Source organism: Nyctereutes procyonoides, unplaced genomic scaffold (assembly GCF_905146905.1).
Source record: "Nyctereutes procyonoides isolate TBG_1078 unplaced genomic scaffold, NYPRO_anot_genome, whole genome shotgun sequence".
In the NCBI taxonomy this organism is placed as follows: domain Eukaryota; kingdom Metazoa; phylum Chordata; class Mammalia; order Carnivora; family Canidae; genus Nyctereutes; species Nyctereutes procyonoides.
This window is the reverse complement of record NW_026575044.1, coordinates 23,730,780-23,750,837: the sequence shown is the minus strand read 5'-3', so window position 1 is coordinate 23,750,837 and position 20,058 is coordinate 23,730,780. Positions and strand designations below refer to the sequence as shown.

At 36.2% G+C, this 20,058-nt stretch overlaps 1 long non-coding RNA gene across 1 annotated transcript in view; it reads left to right on the top strand.

The window, feature by feature from the left end:
- Positions 1 to 8,237, top strand: part of LOC129508957 (uncharacterized) — a 46,194-nt gene extending 37,957 nt beyond the window's left edge. The window contains exons 2-3 of the long non-coding RNA XR_008664252.1: positions 6,909 to 6,967; positions 8,178 to 8,237. This is a non-coding gene — a long non-coding RNA (uncharacterized LOC129508957). The remainder of the gene's footprint in view (positions 1 to 6,908; positions 6,968 to 8,177) is intronic.
- Positions 8,238 to 20,058: the final 11,821 nt, after the last annotated feature.

Here is a 20,058-nt window from a genome sequence, read left to right as displayed (position 1 = left end):
AATACTTTCCCAGAAATCTCAATCACTATAATAAATACTGTCCCAATAGAGAAATATAAAAGATTTTCAAACAACTGATTTATAAAGAAAATTTCAGGAAATAATCTCTTAATAGGTGTTTTCTGTGGAGCAGATAGAGCTAATTTTCTTGATATCCCCTTTGCCCTGATTTGATTGCTCAAAGATTTTTTTTCTTAAAAATTAGATTATATTTTATGGTATAGATATATTAATGATTTTGGACAAGTTAAGTATTAAAAAATACAATAAAAGCAAAGAAATTATTGAATAAGAAATGTCTTCGACTTCTTAGTTGCCAAAGATAAACTTATAGTTGGAATTTCTAAAGCATTTAGAAACAGGGAAGACAAATTCAACATGAGCAATGGATACTCAAAGGTACTGAAGAAAAGTGAAAATAGATTTTAGAATTTAATGGCCAAGGTAGGTCAGAATAAATAATATGGTACCTGTCTCAAAATGAAGTCCTCAGAATAACTGCAAAAATAGCATTCACCAAGCAGTTCCCTATCATCTTGAGTTTAGATGTTCCCACAAAACCTGTGGGAAAAGTAAAAACACTTTCAGGTGGAAATTTTAAGGGCTAGTAAACAGAGTTCAACACATTCTCTTTCCTCAGGTGAGGTGAATGGTAACATCTCTGCCTTGGTCCCGGAGAATAATCTCCAACTGACCTATGTTGTGTATTTTGTCAAACAGAAAATCAGCTTTGATTGGAGGTTTGCTTATTATTGCTGTGAAAACTAGCATATCTTGACTAATAAAAATGTTCATTTAAAATATAAAGGGGGGGATGGATGGATAAATAAATAAATAAATAAATAAATAAATAAATAAATAAAACACAGATTTCAGGGGCCCATACCAAACCTCTTGAATCAGAATCCTGAGTTGGCAAAGCCTAGAATTCTCAATTTTTAGACAGAATATTAGCCTTCCTAAATTTTTTAAACTATTGGTGTTTGGAGCTGTTAGTTTTTTTTTTGTTTGTTTGTTTGTTTTTTTTAAATCCATATGAGGGATGTCTGCCTGGGTGGCTCAGCAGTTGAGCATCTGCCTTTGGCTCAGGGTGTGATCCCAGGATCTGGGATTGAGTACTACATCCGGCTCTTTGCGGTGAGCCTGCTTCTCCCTCTGCCTGTGTCTCTGCCTCCCTTTCTCTGTGTCTCTCATGAATAAATAAATAAAAATCTTAAAAAAAATCCATATGAAACGTATGCCAGGTTCAAATGGTGAAAGGTCTTACATGCTAGACTCAGGACTTTGGCTTTCATTTTGAGGACAGTAGAAAGACTGTATATAATTGAGTGTTCATGAGGTATTGCAGTAGAGAGTTCAAGTGCAAAAACTAAACAAAACAAAAATAAAAAAATAAATAAAACAAAACAAAAACCATAATTTGAGATGATAGCCAGAAATCAGGGTAGAATGTCACTAGGGGAAATGTTTTAAGTTGTTCCTTGATTATGAGGCTTTGAACACAGAAGAATAGCCTCTTAAATAAACATACATGTTAGAGATATATCATGTGCAGAGGCTACCTTATCTGGGAATTAGACTGAAAAGTTAAGGTATAAACTGAAAAACAAAACCTCATATAGTGAAATCTATTGGAAATAGCTTAAATAACCAATCACTGGAAGCTGAGAACTTGGATACTGAGAAGTATTGGATGACCTTTTATTTTTGACTTTGGTTTTAGGCTGAGGACTATATTTCCTTAGGATAGTAGAGGTCAAGTTGCTGGGATAAATAAAGGGATAGTAGATGAGAGGGGGGCACGGAGAGAAATGTATCTTAGTTTATATGTTTCTATACCTTGGGCTTTCCAAATATGAAGAAGGAAATTAAAGTAAATTAATTGTAAACTTAGTCATTCTACCGTATCAACAATGCACACTAAGCATAATTATGTATAACTGATAAAAAAAAAACCTCTTCCTTCTTTCTAAACTCTCTTTTCTGAAATTCTGTTCAGTTTGGATGATGCTGATGCACTCTCTATCACATCCCTACCTCTATCATGCTAATATTTGACTCAGGCTTGGCCAATGAGGGTGTTCCATTTTCTTTCCACAATGATGGGTTCAGAATAGGCATAGAACCTGCATGGGGTCACATTGAGTCCTGCTCCTGACTTTGCCAAAGCTGTCAAGAGAGAGGAATATTCTTCACTTCAATGTTGATGATGGATTTTCCTTTTTTCCTAATGTGGTTACTTTTTTTCTTTTTTGTATATTTTGAGTTTGAATTGCCAACATATAGTATAACACCTAGTACTCATCCCATCAAGTGCCCCCCTCAGTGCCCGTCACCCAGTCACCCCCACCTCCCACCCACCTCCCCTTCCACTACCCCTTGTTCGTTTTCCATAGTTAGGAGTCTCTCATGTTTGGTCACCCTCACTGATATTTCCCACTCTTTTTCACTCCTTTCCCCTATGATCCCTTTCACTATTTTTTATATTCCCCATATGAGTAGTTTCTTACTTTGCTGAATTTATATATATTCTATTCCCCTGGAATGAAGAGAGTATAACATAAAGGAAATTCATCTCAGGAAGAAAGGGAGATTAAAAAAAGCCTTAGCTTCTAGGAAGAGGACAGGAAACATGCCTAAGTGGTTCAATAGGTTGAGCATCAGCTCCTGTGCACTCTCTCTCTAAAATAAATAAAATCTAAAATAAAAAAAGGAAGAGGACAGGAAATAACAAGTACATTGTTATTGCTTCCTACCCCTCAAATAAGATTCAAATGAGGGAGGAAATCCTTTTAAAAATATCATGAAATTTGAGGGGAAAATCCAAAGCAGGAAACGCTTGCATCTTGTCTCCCATTTACAGTTGGTGGGAGAGATTGATTCACAAACTGCTTGAAACCAGCATTGGATGGACCAAATAGTAGTGTAGTGGAAGAACATGTCTGGTAAAAGGGAGCTGTCTCAGCACTGCACAGGTTTATACCCCCAGCCTGTGCATAACATGGAATAAACTTGGGTGAGTGAGACAGTAGGGAGCTGGAAATTGAGAATCAACAACCTTGGTCAAGCAGACAAGGGACATCCTGGCCAAGGCCAATGAAAATAGCATGGAAACCAGCCACTTCTACCTATCTCCTTAAAGATTCATGAGTTTTCCCTATAACCAGGCACCATTTAGGGTAAGAGAAAATAGTTGGGCCAATTTCTGAGTTGAGAGAAATGTTTGAACCTCAAATTTGATTGAATATTTTCTGAAACATCTTGAAATACTCTAAAATAGAATGGTGTCCAGTGCCAGAGACTTTTTTTTAATCTTATTTTTTTTTTTTTACTTGAGGATAGTTGATACACAATGTCACATTTGTTTCAGGTGTACAATGTAATGATCCAATATCTCCATACATTATACTATGCTCACCACAAGTGTACTACCTACCATATGTTACCATACAACCCCATGATAATATTGTTGACTAGAGACTGTATTATTTTTATTAAGTGTGTGTGGAGTGGAAAGAAGTGCCATGTTCAGCATTAACAGAAACTCCAGAACAAAACTAGAGTAGTTACACATGCAACATACTTTTAATTCTTTGCATCTCTGAGAGGCTGTCGTGTCTATCCCCCACAGCTATAACCTAGGCTGGTAGTGACTTTCTTTGCTATCACGTAGGAATATTGCCTGAGAATGAAGACCACAGAGGAGAAAAATGATCAAGGAATGGAGAAAACAGACTGAATCCCAGTGACATCTTTGCCACACTGGGGACACATCTGACATTGGACTGCTCATGTTCATGAAATAATACATTCATATTTTACACCAAGCTGGTTTGAAATGTATTGCAACTTATTATAAAGGCAATGTAACTCTTCACTAGCTGGGTAACCTCAGCAAATTACCCTCCTTTTTGAGAATCAGTTTTCTCATCTGTGGAAACATCCCACAGTATTTTTAACATGATAATTTAAAACTAGATAATTGATGCAAGTAATTTAGCGTATTATCACTTAATTTATAGTAATTTCATGATTATTAATGGTATTCTGTTATTTACCAAGACATGGTTTGATTTTTTTTTTTTTTAAGATTTTATTTATTCACTCATGAGAGACAGAGAAGCAGAGACACAGGCAGAGGGAGAAACAGGCCCCCTGCAGGAAGCCCGATGTGGGACTCCATCCCGGGACTCCGGGATCATGCCATGAGCCAAAGGCAGACGCCCAGCCCAACCGCTGAGCCAGCCATGGGTCCCCTAACACAAGTTTTGTAAAAGATATAACATTCCTTGCATTCTTCTGCCAAATACACATAACTTCTAGGAATATCCATTGTTTGCTTTCTACTTGAAGTAACTAGTTGGTTGAATTCAATGTTTTTCCATATCACTGAAATCTGAAGTGCATTAAAAAAAAAACAGTTTAAAATCTTTTTTTTTTTTTTTGGCTTCTCACTGCAATAAAACATAATTTGGCTGAAGTAATGAGATTCAATTGCTCATAAGTAAACTACAGCTTAAACAATGACAGTTGGGCAGTATTTGTTGTCAAGTCTCCTGTTTCAGAGGCAAGCTTTGTTATTGACTCATTTTTGATATATTTTCTACAGATTAAGAATTTGGGGGAGGGGGCCAAGAAAAAACTGCCAAAGTGCTAAACAGACTTCTAATGAAGTGCAAACCCTTGTACATTAAATTCTGATTTCCCTTTCAAGTACTTCTCAACCTTAATTTACTGACACTAACTATCAAATATTTTTTGTATCATTTATTTTCCAGTTATCCAGGTCCTAGGCTCAAATATTTTGATCGGCATAAATTCCAATTAAGTCTGATTACGTTTCTTTGGAAAAGTTAATTAAATTATTCCTTTTAGTGTTCTGGAAGGCAAATGCCAAGCCATGTGGATTGCAAATGACCTTTAGAACATTTAGAGATTTGCATGCATGCAACACACTGGTTTACTGACATTCCCCATCTCTGCTCTCTTCAAGACATAGAAAGAACAAGTAGATTTCACTCAAGTGACACTTCTAAGTGAGGAGAAATCATTTTCATCACCTCCAGTCTCCTTTTATGAACCCATTTCTCTCTTTTTAAACATCCTGATCATCTTGTCACTTGATAGCCATTCTTTTCTGGAGTGATTATAAAAATCAGAATTGAGAATCCGTTCTGTAACATCTTTCTAGGAAAAAAACAAAACCTGTAAGTTTGACTAGGTAAATAGGGAGTAAGAACCTACAAACTACTTATGGTAGATGAACATGTATGTGGATCTTTGGAGTCCTTTCTTGCCTCGCTCAAAGGGAGAATAGACCTGGCTTCGTTTCTTATTGATGTTTAGGGGCATCCTCAGAGGTGGTGGTTAGCGGTGGGTGAGATTTTATGTTAGAAAAATGTTAGAAATGGGCTTCATAGGCAAAATAGCTGGACATGTTTACAAAGAGATGGAGAGAGTGAGGACATCCCTTTGGTACTCTACCCACTTTCACTCTCACTGTGACTTCTGATGTTGGCCCTTGCAGACCTCTACCACGGCAGACTGTCTTTTCCTCTAGTCTCTCAGAATTCAACTTTCTGAGTGAAAGCTAACTAGTGTTGAAAATTGATTTTCTCTGATAAAATAAAATATACTTTTTTTTATTCAGATAGTGATAGATGCTAATAATCTGTCTACTCTTCAAAGTAGAACAGATTTTATCTTTCAACTTAACTTTTTTTGACTATTTAGTGTAAAGTGATCACCCTCCCTCTGTGGACCTCTATAAGGCTTATTATGTTCCATCTTTCTTACACGCTGCTTCATATTGTTACTTAATATTTTTGTGAATGAAATAGGCTATGTCACTATTTTTTTAAATCAAATCAGAACTTACACCTTCAAATGATTATTGTCCCTTGAGCAATTATACAATTATTTTAATGATGCTGCTATAGCTCAGAGGCTGTTTGAACTCTTTCTTTTGGAATTTTCTTCAAAGCCTTTAGCACTTTTTTTTTTTTTAAGACCTCGATAGTGGTAAATCTTCATCTCTTACAGATGGATTCAATTTTTGGGAATAGCTAAAATTCATTCAGAGCCAAGTTTAGTAAATAAGTTGCGTGATCAAATTGAGTAATGTAGTTTTTGGTTAAAAACAAGATCTGATTATAACCTAATGAGATGTATGTACTTGTGTGTTCATACGCTGACACTTAGAGGAATTCCTAAACAGATGTCTGAACGACCCAGGGCAGTTTTCTTTAAATAGTTGGTCAGCCTTTGATGGTGACTAGACTCACACTGGACACTCAGAAACTACGACTTAAACACCTCCTCTATAGATGAAATAACTGAGGCTGAAGGAGGTGGACTCAACTTGCTCAAATTCATAGGAGAAAGAAAAACAGTGTCTGATAACTGCAATAATCCAATAATGGAATAAGGTATCTTTGGAGGTGATGAATGATCACTTCTGAGTGTATTGGAAAAACACAAATTGGAAGGATGGATTAATTATGTTGTAATAAGTCAGGCATGTTTTCTATCTATCTATCTATCTATCTACTATCTATCTATCTATCTATCATCTATCTATCTATCTAACGGGAATGTTAAGACTTTGGTTGGGATGGAATTTGAGGAACTCCCAAACCATTCTTTACATACAAAGAAATCATGGATCTGGCATCCAGCTCCAAGAGTCATCTTGAGCGGAGAAAAATCTCACTCAAACTCATCAAACCTCAACTTTAAAAGGAACCATGGAGTTTATTAGGCTCAACTACTCACCTAGGGGATCAATCTGATGCAGTATTAATCACATTCATACTTTGTCTATTTTAAACATTCTAGTGTTGAACAACATAGTATATTGAGACATATACTGTAGCTCCATTTATTAAAATTTTCTTTCTTCCATTAAGCTCAACTTGTGGAATTGCCCAGGCATTGTTTCTACTTCTGACCGCTCTTTGACCACCAGGTACGTTCAGAATAAATCTAATCACTCTTCTATATATTTGAAAAAAATCACTGAAAACTCCCTAAGTCTTCTTAAAGTTGAATTCTCTATTATCCTCAAATATCCTTCGTATTAAGTAAAAACCTTAGTCCCATATGAGTGGCTTTTATAACTTGAAATTCTTTTAGGAATTTGATACATTAAAATTGTTATGACCTTCCTCAGGGTAAAAAACAGTTTCTCCATTTGTCTCTGGAAATATGCAGACTCTGAAACTGGATTGCATTTTCCTTAAATGGGGATTGTATCCTCTATCAATGCAGGGCATTCCAAAATGACCCAAAGAATCGGAATCTTTTCAAGAATTTTGCCTTGTATTTCAAGGCTTTGTGTTCAATAATATTGAAGGCCAACCAAATTCTGACTCTGGCCTCTATTTCATAATATTTTCTTTGGATTCATAGTGTTTCCTTTCCTAAACACTATATTATTTTTGAAAGGCTTCATACTTCTAAAAATCTTTCACTTGCGATTTCATTTGATTCCATTCCCTAAGAAAGTCAAGTGATATTACCTTTTTTTTTCTTTATGGATAAACTATCTAAGAGTTGAGAAAGTGGAAGTCAGCTATCAGAGGCTGAATAAATTGTGTATTATTATTCATGTGGTTAGTAGACACTACTTAAAAAAGGAAGGCAAAAATATAGCAGGTTTAAATTGAAGAGTTTTTAAAAATGTATTTTAAAATTCTTGTTCTCGGGACTTTGTTTTGATACTGCATTGGGAATCTGAGAATGGGATAATATTATGCAAAACCTCGTTTGAAAAAGCTACTCTAAAAACAATTTAGCTGTATGTGCTATATAGCAGAATAATTTTTGTTGTTGTTGATTGCTCTGAAGTTTTAAAGTTATCTTTATATTAAATCAACCTATAGGGATTACTTAGCCTTTCTGGACTTCTATTATCTCCCCTCTAGAAGAAGGGTTTGAGAATTAGCTCTGTTTCACTCTTTATTTTTGTAGATTGATTCTATGTAATCTGCAGTTGACTGGCTGGAGATAATTTTTTCAAAGGCAAAACTTTTCATTTTCCCACAAAGTTATTTCTAAATCTATGGACAGATTTAGAGAATAGATCTTTACACAACATGGCCTGTAAACATCTCACTAGATTCCAAACTTCAAATTTCTATGCTTTCACTGAATATTGTATGTTTGCTATGTTCCAGACACTATTCCAGACCCTGAACATATATCAGTGAAGGAGACACACAAGAGATGCCTACTGTCCTTATGGAGGTAACATTTCTATGGGTGAGACTGTGGGATGCATTGCATAAATCAGTAATATTTGGTATGATGTAAACAAAAGAGCATCCTGTGCACCTTTTTATTGGGGAGCAAAAATATTTCTCTGGAGAATGGCATTTAATCTGAGATAGGAATGATATGAAAGAGTCAGCAAGGTAAAGGTCTGAGAGAAATACAGATAAATAAGAAACATTTTTAAAATGCAAAAGGATAAAGGGAGAAGTTGTTTAACTTATTTTATTTATTGTCTTATTGCTATTCATCTACATATTAGCTCCCTTTGTATTCATTTCTAAGAACACATTGACTCAGAAGAGAAGGAAGGTAGCAGCCGTGTCTGGTCATGCATGCTAAAATGTCATATTCAGCTATTGAAAAATGCTTTATTTCTGATGATGTTGGTATGGTCTCTCTCAAGAGAAATAGGTCCACAAAATTTTTGGCTAAATTTTCTTTCATTTTCTTTCTCTATTCTTGTACAGACCTTAATTCCATGAATATCCCTGGCACAAAGCCTCAAGGTATATGTTGCCTATGCTATCTCTTGACAATTCCATTATTGATGATTTCAGCAAATTCTTCAATTGTATCCTGTTATTTGGGCCTGTAATGGTTAATTGTATGTCAATTTGGGTGACAGTGCCCAGATGTCTGGTAAAATATTATTCTGGATGTTTCTCTGAGGGTATTTTTACATTAGATTTATATTTAAATGCATGGAATTTGAGTAAAGCAAATTGCTCTTCATAATGTGGGTGGGTCTCATCTAATCAGTTCAAAGGCCTGATCAATCCTGAGCAAAAGGAAATTCTGTAGCAGACTACTTTTGGATTTCAGCTGAACAAATGACTCTTCCTGGTTCTGCAGAGGTCTGACTCTGGACTCAAACTGCAACTTTTCTTGAGTGTTCAGCCAGACAGCCTCCTTCATCAGATTTTAGACTCCGAAGGCCTCCACAATTACATAAGCCAGTTCCTTAAAATGAGCCAAATCTATTGATTCTGTTTGTCTAGAAAACCCTGACTGATACAGTGCCATCCAAACTGTAATGCCAAACCCAAGCCTCTTCTCAAAAACAGAGTCTCTTATCCTCATTTGTTCTTTCTACTGACTCAAGGTAATCCACACTTGAACAGATTATAATAAAAGTGAACTCTTGATATGAATCTTAACATGTTGCCATTCTCAATAGTATTTTTATGATAAAGTTCTTGGTAGAGAGGGCTAAGCTCTGTAGAAAAGTCATACAGCAATGACAGGACTGATGAGATCCATGCTCCAAGTTCTGTTTTTAATTAATTAATTTGTTTGTTTGTTTTAAATATACTTCATATTTTTAGAGAGGATATGGAGATTTCCCATAAACTTCCTGCCCCCACACAGGCATAGTCTCTCCCGTTGTCAACATCCCCCACCAGAGTGAGACATTTGGTATAAATTGATACATTGGCATGTCACCCAAAGACCACAGTTTACATTAAGATTTATGTTGGTGTGGTTTATGTATACAATGGAATATTACTCAGCCATGAGAAACGACAAATACCCACCATTTGCTTCAACATGGATGGAACTGGAGGGTATTATGCTGAGTGAAGTAAGTCAATCGGAGAAGGACAAACAGTGTATGTTCTCACTCATTTGGGGAATATGAATAATAGTGAAGGGGAATATAAGGAAAGGGAGAAGAAATGTGTGGGAGATATCAGAAAGGGACACAGAACATAAAGACTTCTAACTCTGGGAAATGAACTAGGGGTGGTGGAAGGGGAGGAGGGCGGAGGGTGGGGGTGAATGGGTGACGGGCACGGAGGGGGACACTTGACGGGATGAGCACTGGGTGTTATTCTGTATGTTGGTAAATTGAACACCAATAAAAATTAATTTATAAAAAAAAAGATTTATGTTGGTGTTGTACATTATATGGGTTTAGATAAATTTATAATGACATAGATCCACCATTATAGTCTCATGCAGGTAGTTTCACTGCCCTAAAAACCCTCTGTGCCCTATTTATTCATTTCTCCCTCCCTGCCAACCTCTGTCAAATATTGATCTCTTTCCGTTTCCATAATTTTGCCTTTTCCAGAATGCCAGAATGCCATATAGTTGGAGTCATACAATATATAGCCTTTTCAAAATATTTTTTTTTCTTTATTTATTTATGATAGTCACACAGAGAGAAAGAGAGAGAGGCAGAGACACAGGCAGAGGGAGAAGCAGGCTCCATGCACGGGAGCCCGACGTGGGATTCGATCCCGGGTCTCCAGGATCGCGCCCTGGGCCAAAGGCAGGTGCCAAACCGCTGCGCCACCCAGGGATCCCTAGCCTTTTCAGATTGGCTTCTTTGATTTAGCACTATGCACTTGAAGTTTCTCTACACTTTTTCATGGCTGATAGCTCATTTCCTTTCAGCACCTAATAGTATTCCATTGTCTGAATGTACCACAGCTTATTTTTATTTATTCATTTGCCTTACTGAAGGACCTCTTGGTGGTCTCCAAGTTTGGGCTGTTAGCACGAAAGGTGCTATAAACATCTGTGTGCAGGTTTAATGTGAACATCAATTTTCAGCTTTTGGAGGTAAATACTAAAGAACATGATTGCTAGATCATATGGTTAAGAGTATGCTTGGTTCTGTAAGAAACTATCAAACTGGGGGTGCCTGGGTGCTTAATCAGCTAAGAGTCTGCATTCAGCTCAGGCCATGACCTCAGGGTCCTGGGATTTAGCTCTGCATCAGGCTCCCTGTTCAACAGGGAGTCTGCTTCTCTCTCTTTCTCTCTCTGCCCCTCCCACATGCTCATGCTCTCTCTCCCTCTCTCTCAAGTAAATAAATAAAATCTTAAAAAAAAAAAAAAAAGCAGCTGCCAAAGTGGCTGTACCATTTTGCACTTCCAACAGCAAGAAATGATTGCATCACATCCTTGCCAGTATTTGGTGTTGTCAATGTTCTGGATTTTGACTATTCTAATAGATGTGTAGTGGTATCTCATTGTTTTTTTCATTTGCACTTTCCTGGTGACAAATGATGCAGACTATCTTTTATATGCTTATTTGGCAATTGTATATCTTCATTGATAAAGTGCCTGTTAATGTCTTTGGCCTATTTTTTAAATAGAGTTGTTTGTTTTCTTATTACTGAGTTTTTAGAATTTTTGTATATGTTACCCAATATATACTTATACATAAGTATATATTGGGTAACATATATTGCATTGGATAATATCTGCTAATTAGATATGTCTTTTGCAAATATTTAAAACCAGTTGGTGTCTTGACTTTTTGATGTTGCGTAGTGTCAGACCTTCAATTTTGTTCTTGTCTTTCAATATCGTATCAGCCAAGATCTGTTTTTAAACCATACCTTATAGGCCAATGCTTATCAAACTGAGGCCAGCCTGACTATAGCATCTTTATGCGTAAAACAGAAAGGATATTAATGAAAATACAGTGACCTTAAAATTTTAGGGCAATGCCTTATGTTTTTAAGTGAGATTTGATATTATATAAATCTAGGTGTATACTTAACGCCTGAGAATACTGGTCTATGTTTCTTTTCTAGATGACTATATGGCTTAAGAGTGGAGGTTAGGAGGGTTTCTCTGTGGAAAGGAGAGGGAGGGTGAGACCTCCTGATATCTCAAGAAACAAAGATTCATGGAAGATAAGTGACTTGTTCAAGATAACTTAGCTCATGTGATGCCAGAACCGATGCTCAAGTGTTCTGTGGCCTGTCCTCATTCTTTACTCTGCCATGGGAATGGGAAACACTGGACATCCACAGAATAAGTAATCAGTTTAAAGTATATTTAACCAGAAGGTACATTTTTTTTTTTAAAGACTCCTACTAAAAGGGAAGAGCAGAATGCAATCCATGCTGTTCCCAGACTCGCCAGACACATACAAGACTTTCCTGGCAGGCATTAAGAACCTTGTGACTTGGGTGATAACAGAGACCAAGGGTTCTTGATGTGTAGTTCCCCAGGACTGACCTCACCTCCTCATAATCACCTCTCCAATCAATCCTCACTGATCCCCCGGCACTCTCCATTCCCTCCACACACAGGTTTTCAAAATGGCTGAGTGGAGACAAGGCTCTAAGTGGAAACATTGCTTATGTGAATCTTATTTGTTTCCTTAAGGATAAGTGCTGGATGTGAGATTGCATAATGATTCAGAATCTAGCAAATGGGCTTAACTGAGCAGAGAAGGTATTTTTATCCCAAGAGAGGTAAAAATAAAGATAAAAATGCAAGCTGAACTCTGGGGAAAACTCTCTCCAGCTACATACCAATCTGTGATACTGAGTCACAAAAATGTAGACCAAAAAATGATTTTCCAGCCTGGCCCAATTAGTTCACGGTAATGGTTGTTACCAGATGTGAAATTCATATAATGTGCTAGTTACTGTGGTAATTTTTACATAATTATCTCATGTAGTCCTCACAAAAACCCTAGGAAATTAGAATTATCATTTTATTTGTCTTACTACCACTTCCCAGCTTCCTGCTAATTATTACTTTCTTTTGGCAGCTGATACAGATTTCTTCTTTGAACATCTAGTGCCCCCATAATGCCTGACATATGATAGGCTCTCCAAAAATATTTAACAAATAGATCAATGGATTGCTTATCTTTGAGTTAGGAGATAACAACATATTCAGTGAATTGTTGGAGAAAATGTTCAAATATTTGGTTTGTTGGACAAAAATGTCAGAATCCCTTCCTGGTTCAGAATTGGCCAACTGTCTCAAAATGTATGAGGCCACCTCATACATTCTATCTTTCTAGAATATTAACTTCTCATGGTTGAGACATTTAAAGATACAATTTAGGCTCTAGGAAATGTCCATTTCTAATGGACCCTGATATGGATAGAAGGTAGGTGGTTTATACTGTTTAAAATAATTGACTAAATGACTTTGCTATGCTCTGGCTGTGTTAAGTACCATAAGAAGTGTCAGAGGAGAGATGGCATTGGACTGGTATTTAAAGAGTTTACAAATAATTTGGAAGATCAGGTTTACACAATTGAAAGAATGATATACATTCTAATGTAAGAAAGTTCAAAATACGTCAAATATGTTTTTTAATTAAGGGATGTTTCCAAAACATATCAAGACTATCAATCCAAATTTTACCCTTAATTCAAGACCTTGGGGCTCATCTAGTTCATCAAGATGTTTTGAACTAATTGTATTTAATATAAGGTCTTTGCACTGTGATGTTCATCTTCAATAGTTCACCTCTAGATGAATGAACAACAACAACAAAAAAACCCATATGATTAAGTTTCAAAATTTAGTAAGATGACTTAGAGTGTTTAAAAATAAAACTGAAAAGATTTCCACACATCAATAAATAAACCATTGGACCGAGGGTAAAAGTTTAACTTTTCCCTGAAAACTTTGAAAATGAATGATGGTTCATGAAGAATCCATGTTTAACTTATGGCTTTTAATGTTCCCTAGGGCACATAAATTCCTTTTTGGATGCTTAATTTAATAGTGTAAATTTCTGAAATTGGCCTATCTCTAGCACCTTTGGCCAACCTCTAAAATGTGTGAAAAACTGAGCATTTGTGGTTTGGTTTGCTTCTGAAATCAAGCTCTGTGGTTAGTCTCTGAAGTCAAGTGCACCACAGAGATTTTGTGAATTCTCCTAAGCTTTTCTTTTCTAGCTAGAAATGGCAAATCACATCATATTTCACGAATGTTATGAACTAACATTTATTGAGATTCTAATGTACCTTACACATCATAACTAAGGGATTGTAAAAATGATATGATTGGTAACCTTTGAGAAGCTCATATCACTGGACTTTAGCCAAGCAATTTGCAGTATGGGGCAGTTAGTGCTATGATAAAGATATTGACAGTAGGTCATGAGAATCCAGAAGATAGAATGACTCAATGTCAAAAGAGCTATTTTAAATCTCAAAAAATAAAAACAAAAGCAACAACTGTAGAAGCATGACTTTCAACCCCAGTGGTTCTCTCTAGGAGTGTTTCACTGTATCCAGTGGAATAAGAATTCTGATTTTCAACTAGTCAACACAAATCAAATATATTACATACATCACATATTCACTATACACCAGGCACTGGGCCAGACTTCAGGGATAGAGAGTTTCGAGGTAAATAATGTCTTCATTACCTCTTCAACCTAACAACCTATGTAAGACAGTTAAGTACACATTATTTGACCAGAACTGTGATAATTGACTTTAAAAAGGAGTAAAAGTGAACCTGACTTATTCTAGAACATCCGTAAGGTCCTCTTATGAACAGGAGAAAATGATAATTGAGCCGAGTACTGAAGGTAAATAAGAATTGCCTTGGCCAAAGTTAGGTTGGTAAGGAAGAAAGTAAGGGAGTAGTAGTAGGAGAGCCTAGTGGAGAAAGATCATTGCAAAAAGAGAGAATAAACCTGAGGGGAAATATGATCCAATTAATCACTAACTGACTCTTAGCATAAGTTTGTCTCAGTTGTCATTTATCCACTCACATTGTCTCTACTCTTCAAAATACTCTACCTCAAAGATGGGTGCTGGCTTAGATGAGCGAGGAAGGTATAGTGAAGTTATTTATCCATCAACCCTGCAGGTGTTAAATAGAAACTGTATGAAAGGGGCACCTGAGTGGCTCAGCCTTTTAAGCATCTCCCTTTCGCTCAGGTCATGATCCAGGGTCCTGGGATCAAGCACTGTGTCAAGCTCCCTGCTCAGTGGGGAGCATGCTTCTCCCTCTTCTCCCTGCTCATGCTCTCTCTCATTCTCTCGGTCTCTCTTGCTGTCTCCAATAAAATAAATAAATCTTAAAAAAAAAAAAAAGAAATTGTATGAAAGAAGTGGCACATGTTTACAGAATATGGAGTGAGAGACATGTGTTGGCATCCCAAATTACCCATAGGTATTTTCTCTATAACTACAGTGATCTTGTAGAATCAATCCTAAATGCTGGGAATAGAAAGACACCATACAAAAGAACAATTCTATTAACTGACAAATGAAAAAAATAGAGTAGCTTGGGTAAACTGAGGTACACAAGACCTATTCGGTCTTAAGGCAGACCTCAAACTAGCAGCCATATTTCTTGTACTCTTAATTGCATGTACCTATTGTACAATGTAACTTTCTGAGATGATAAAAATGTTGCATAGCTGCATTGTTCAAGGTGGTGGACACCAGCCACAACCGTCATTAAGCTTTGAAAATATGGCTGCTGTGACTGAGGACCAATTTCTAAACTTTCTTAAAACTTTAATTAATTTAAATGCAAATAGCCAAATGTGTCTAGTGGCTATTATATTGGATACTGCAACTCTAGAATATTCACCTTATTTAAAATAAATTTAAAACAAGAGAGTTATTTCCATTTTAGAGTAAATGAAAAAAATCAGATTCATTCACAGGATTATTGTAAGACTGTAAGGAAATGGAAGCCATGCAAAGACTACTACACATGTTCATATTATTTTTGGTCATGTCAACAGAGTCCATAAAAATAGCCATTTGTGGCAACTAATTTTAGCCCCATCAACAGTGAATTTCAATCACAGTATTTAATTGGCATGTGACAGACAGTATATATATTTAAACTGTTGGTTTTTTTTAAACATATGTGTGCATCTATGAAACCATCACTGCAATCAAGATAAGAAACATATGCATTACTTTAAAGTTTTCTGGTGTCTCTTCATATTCTCTCCCATCTGCCAGTCTTCATTTCCCCTCCCCGTCTTCTCAGCACCTAGATGGCCATTTCTCTGTTTCCTGTTGCTATAGATTGGTTGGTTTTTCCAGAATTTTACATAAATGGAACCCCACAGATACCCTCTTTCTTGTCTGGTTTCTTTCACACAGAATAATTATTTTGAGATTTACCCATGTTTCCACATGTCATGATAGTTTTCCACTGTATGGATGTATTACAATTTGCCTATTCATCAGCTGATGAACATTTGGGCTGTTCCTAGTTCTTGGCTATGAAAAATAAAACTGTTATGAACGTTTGTGTATAGTTCTTTACATGGGTGTATATATTTCCTTTTGCAGTTATATTAGTCCCTGCTTTCCGTATCTTGAGACTTTTAATTAACTATATAAATGTTTATACTTGCTATTTCCTCCTAATTAGTTGACTCCTTTATTACTATGAAATAAGTCTCTCTATATTTGATAATAACCACATTTAACATGGATATATCTTTATCCATCCTTTTATGTCTAACTTGTTTGTGTCATTATAGTTAAAATGGTGTCTTGTAGGTGGCATATGGTTTTGTGCAGCTTTTTATCCAACTAACACTCTCTGACTTTTAATTGGGATGTTCAGACTATTTCTATTTATGTGATTATTGATATGATATACCTCTACTATTTTGTTATTTATTTTCATTTGGCCCACATGCTTTTTGTTCCCATTATTTCTTTCTCTGCCTTTGTTTGCAATAATTGAATATTTGTTTATGATTTTATTTCATCTCTTTCATGTCTTATTAGCTGTAACTCTTTGTTCTGTTAGTTTGGTGGTAGTTTAGTTTATCTGTAGAATTGCTTACCTTAAAATAGCCTTCCTTCTAGTGATATTATAACCATACAGAGCATAAAAATAATTCAACTGTATAATTCTATATCTTGCCTTGCGGACTTCAGATTAGTTTTGTCATATATATGATTTTTACATATGTTTTTATTCTATAACATATTGTTATTTTTGCCTTAACACAGGCCAGCATATTTAAGAAGAGTCAAGTAATAAGAAGTATTTCTATTTATCCAACTTATAATTTCAAATCTCCTTTATTTTTTTTCTTTGTGGAGATATAGATTTTTTTCCTACATATAGGGCTTCCTTTCATGTTTGTTATAGTACAGGTATGCTGGTGATGAGTTCTTTCAGCTTTGTATAACTGCAGAAGTCTATTTCTCTTTCATTTATGAAGAATTTTTCCACTGGATTAATATTTCTAGTTTGAGGGTTTTTTTTCTTAAATTCTTTTATTTTTATATTTTTTAAAGATTTTATTTATTTATTCATGAGAAACAGAAAGAGACAGGGGCAGAGACACAGGCAGAGGGAGAAGCAGGCTCCATGCAGGGAGCCTGACGTGGGACTCGATCCCAGGTCTCCAGGATCATGCCATGGGCTGTAGGCGGCGCTAAACCACTGAGCCACCAGGGCTGCCCCTTAAATATTTTAAAGATGATGTTCTTCTCTCTTGCATTAGTTCCAATGAGAAGTTTATTGTTCTTCTATTCAAAACATTCCCTCCACCTCATCCCCCCTTGTTAGCTACTTAAAATTTTCTCTTAATTAACGGTTTTGATCAAATCTGGTTATGATGTGACTTGCTAGCTTTTCTCAACTTAGGGGGCCTGGGGTTCATCAAAACTCATGGATTGTGGCTTCTTTGTTTGTTTTTTTTCTTATCAAATTTGGAAAATATATGAACATTATATTTGTTTCTTTCTGACTCCTTAAGGAATTCTAATTAGAGTTCACCTATTCCTCAGTTTCTTAGCTTACTTATTTCTGTTTTTTTTTTTTTTCATGGTTCTTGCTCTCTCTCTCTCTCTCTCTCTCTCTTTCATTTTGGAAAGTTTCTATTGTAATGATTTTAAACTCAATTTCTTCTGCAGTGTTTAATCTACCATTACTATAATTTAGTATATTTTTCCTTGTGGATTTTGAATTTTCACCTCTACAAGTTTCGCCTAGATTGTGTTTGTATCTTTCCTATCTGTTTAATATGCTGCATATTTCCTCCTGCCCCTTAAACATATGAGGTACAACTGTGACTGTTTTAGTGTCCTGTTCTACTGCTTCTATCATTTGTGTAATTTGTGGGTCAGTTTCCCTTGCTTGATTTTGATCTTTGTTAAGAATCATATTTTCTGGGATCGCTGGGTGGCTCAATGGTTTGGTGCCTGCCTTTAGCCCAGGGCGTGATCCTGGAGTCCCGGGATTGAGTCCCACGTCGGGCTCCCTGCATGGAGCCTGCTGCCTGTGCCTCTGCCTCTCTCTCTTTCTCTCTCTGTGTCTCTCATGAATAAATAAATAAAATCTTAAAAAAAAAAAAAGAGTGATAACCTGTGGTATTCGTCACAGTCTTAAAAAAAAAAAAAAAAAAGAATTGTATTTTCTTTACATTCTTAGTAGTTTTGATCATATACCAGACAGCATAGACTTTAACTTGTTGAGTGCTGAATTTTTTTTACTCCTTATTGCTATGAATATGATTGAATTTTGCTCTGGGATACAGTTAACTCACTTGGAAACATTTTAATCCTTTCAAGTCTTGCTATAAAGCTTTGTCAGGTAGGACAAAAACAACATTGGGTCTAGGGTTCATTCTTATTTACTACTGAGGTGAAGCCCTTCTCAACCTGATGCCTGGTGAATTATTACCAGGAATCTCACTGATGAGTACACAGACTATACCTGGCCCTATAAGAACTCTATGTGTTGTTCCTTCTAATCCTTTGGAGTAGTTTTTTTGAGCTTTAGGAAATTGTCTCACATTCGTGAGTTGATCAGCATCCAGTAGAAACTCCAGTTTCCTCTGCAGAGCCCTGGATTTGTCCTCTTAAATATTTTGCCCTGCAAACTTCAGCCATCTGAATTTTCTGGACTTTCAGCTCATTTCCTGCACTCAAGAAGTTCACTGAGCTCCCAGAGTCCTACTGCCTGTGCTGCAGCCTGGAAATTCTCTCCTAGCAGGGAGCAGGGACAGTCAGAGGGGTCATGCCACTTGATTCTAATATATACTCTTAACACACTACCCTTCGTAAGTTAATGCTCAATACCTTGAGAACCATTGCTTCATATAATCTCTCTATAGTTTAGGTTGCTTCAGGTGGAAAGGTAAACCTAGTTGCTATTAGTCCTTCCTAGCTAGAGGGGAGAGCACACAGATCATACCATTTTTGACATGGCTTTTTGATAACTCACACCCTAATTGGCTCACAAATAAAACCAACAGAACATTTATTTGGTTTGCTAATAAGTTGCTGTACTTGTCATCAATTTGTTAAAGTATTTTTTTTGGGGGGTGGGGAGTCTGCTAGAGAATGAGACTGGTGTCTGTTGATAAAGAATTTCTTTTTTCTCCCTCTCTTCCTTCCTCCCTCCCTCTCTCCTTTCCTTTTTCCCTTCCTTTCTTCCTCCCTACAGACAAAGCTCTAATGTAAGGGTAATGGTTAAAAGAAAGAAGAAAGAAGAAGAAAGAAGAAAGAAAGAAAGAAAGAAAGAAAGAAAGAAAGAAAGAAAGAGAGAAAAAGAAAAGGTGAATTAATGAATGGCTGATGTTGTATTTTCCAACTTAAAAAGATACCTTTAATGTTCTAGGGAAATGAAAAAGAATGGTCAGACAAGTGAATGCTTTAGAGACAAAGATGAATATAATATGGAGGGTTTAGACTGTAAGAGGCCTAGGGAAATGGGAAAGGTAGACATCTAAGCCATAGAGTGAACAACAGACCTCAATCTTGCTAGCTAACACAGAACTTGGAACTTGACCTACATTATTAAAAAATCCATAGTACAGTGAAGTATTTTGTAAAAGGATTTACTCCCATGTATTTCACATTTCCTGAGTCACAAGTTCCTGTAGTGCATAGATGGAATCCAAAAAAGAGTTTGATCTTAAATTGATTCTGATCTGTGCTAGGAACTCTTTTCAAACTTAAAATCTCTCCAAATAATGACTGCCCTGTTCTTTATTATTATAACAGTGCCTTGAAAGGTAAGAAGGGGATAAGTCACTCACCCTTGGCCCTTTGTTCTTGGGAAG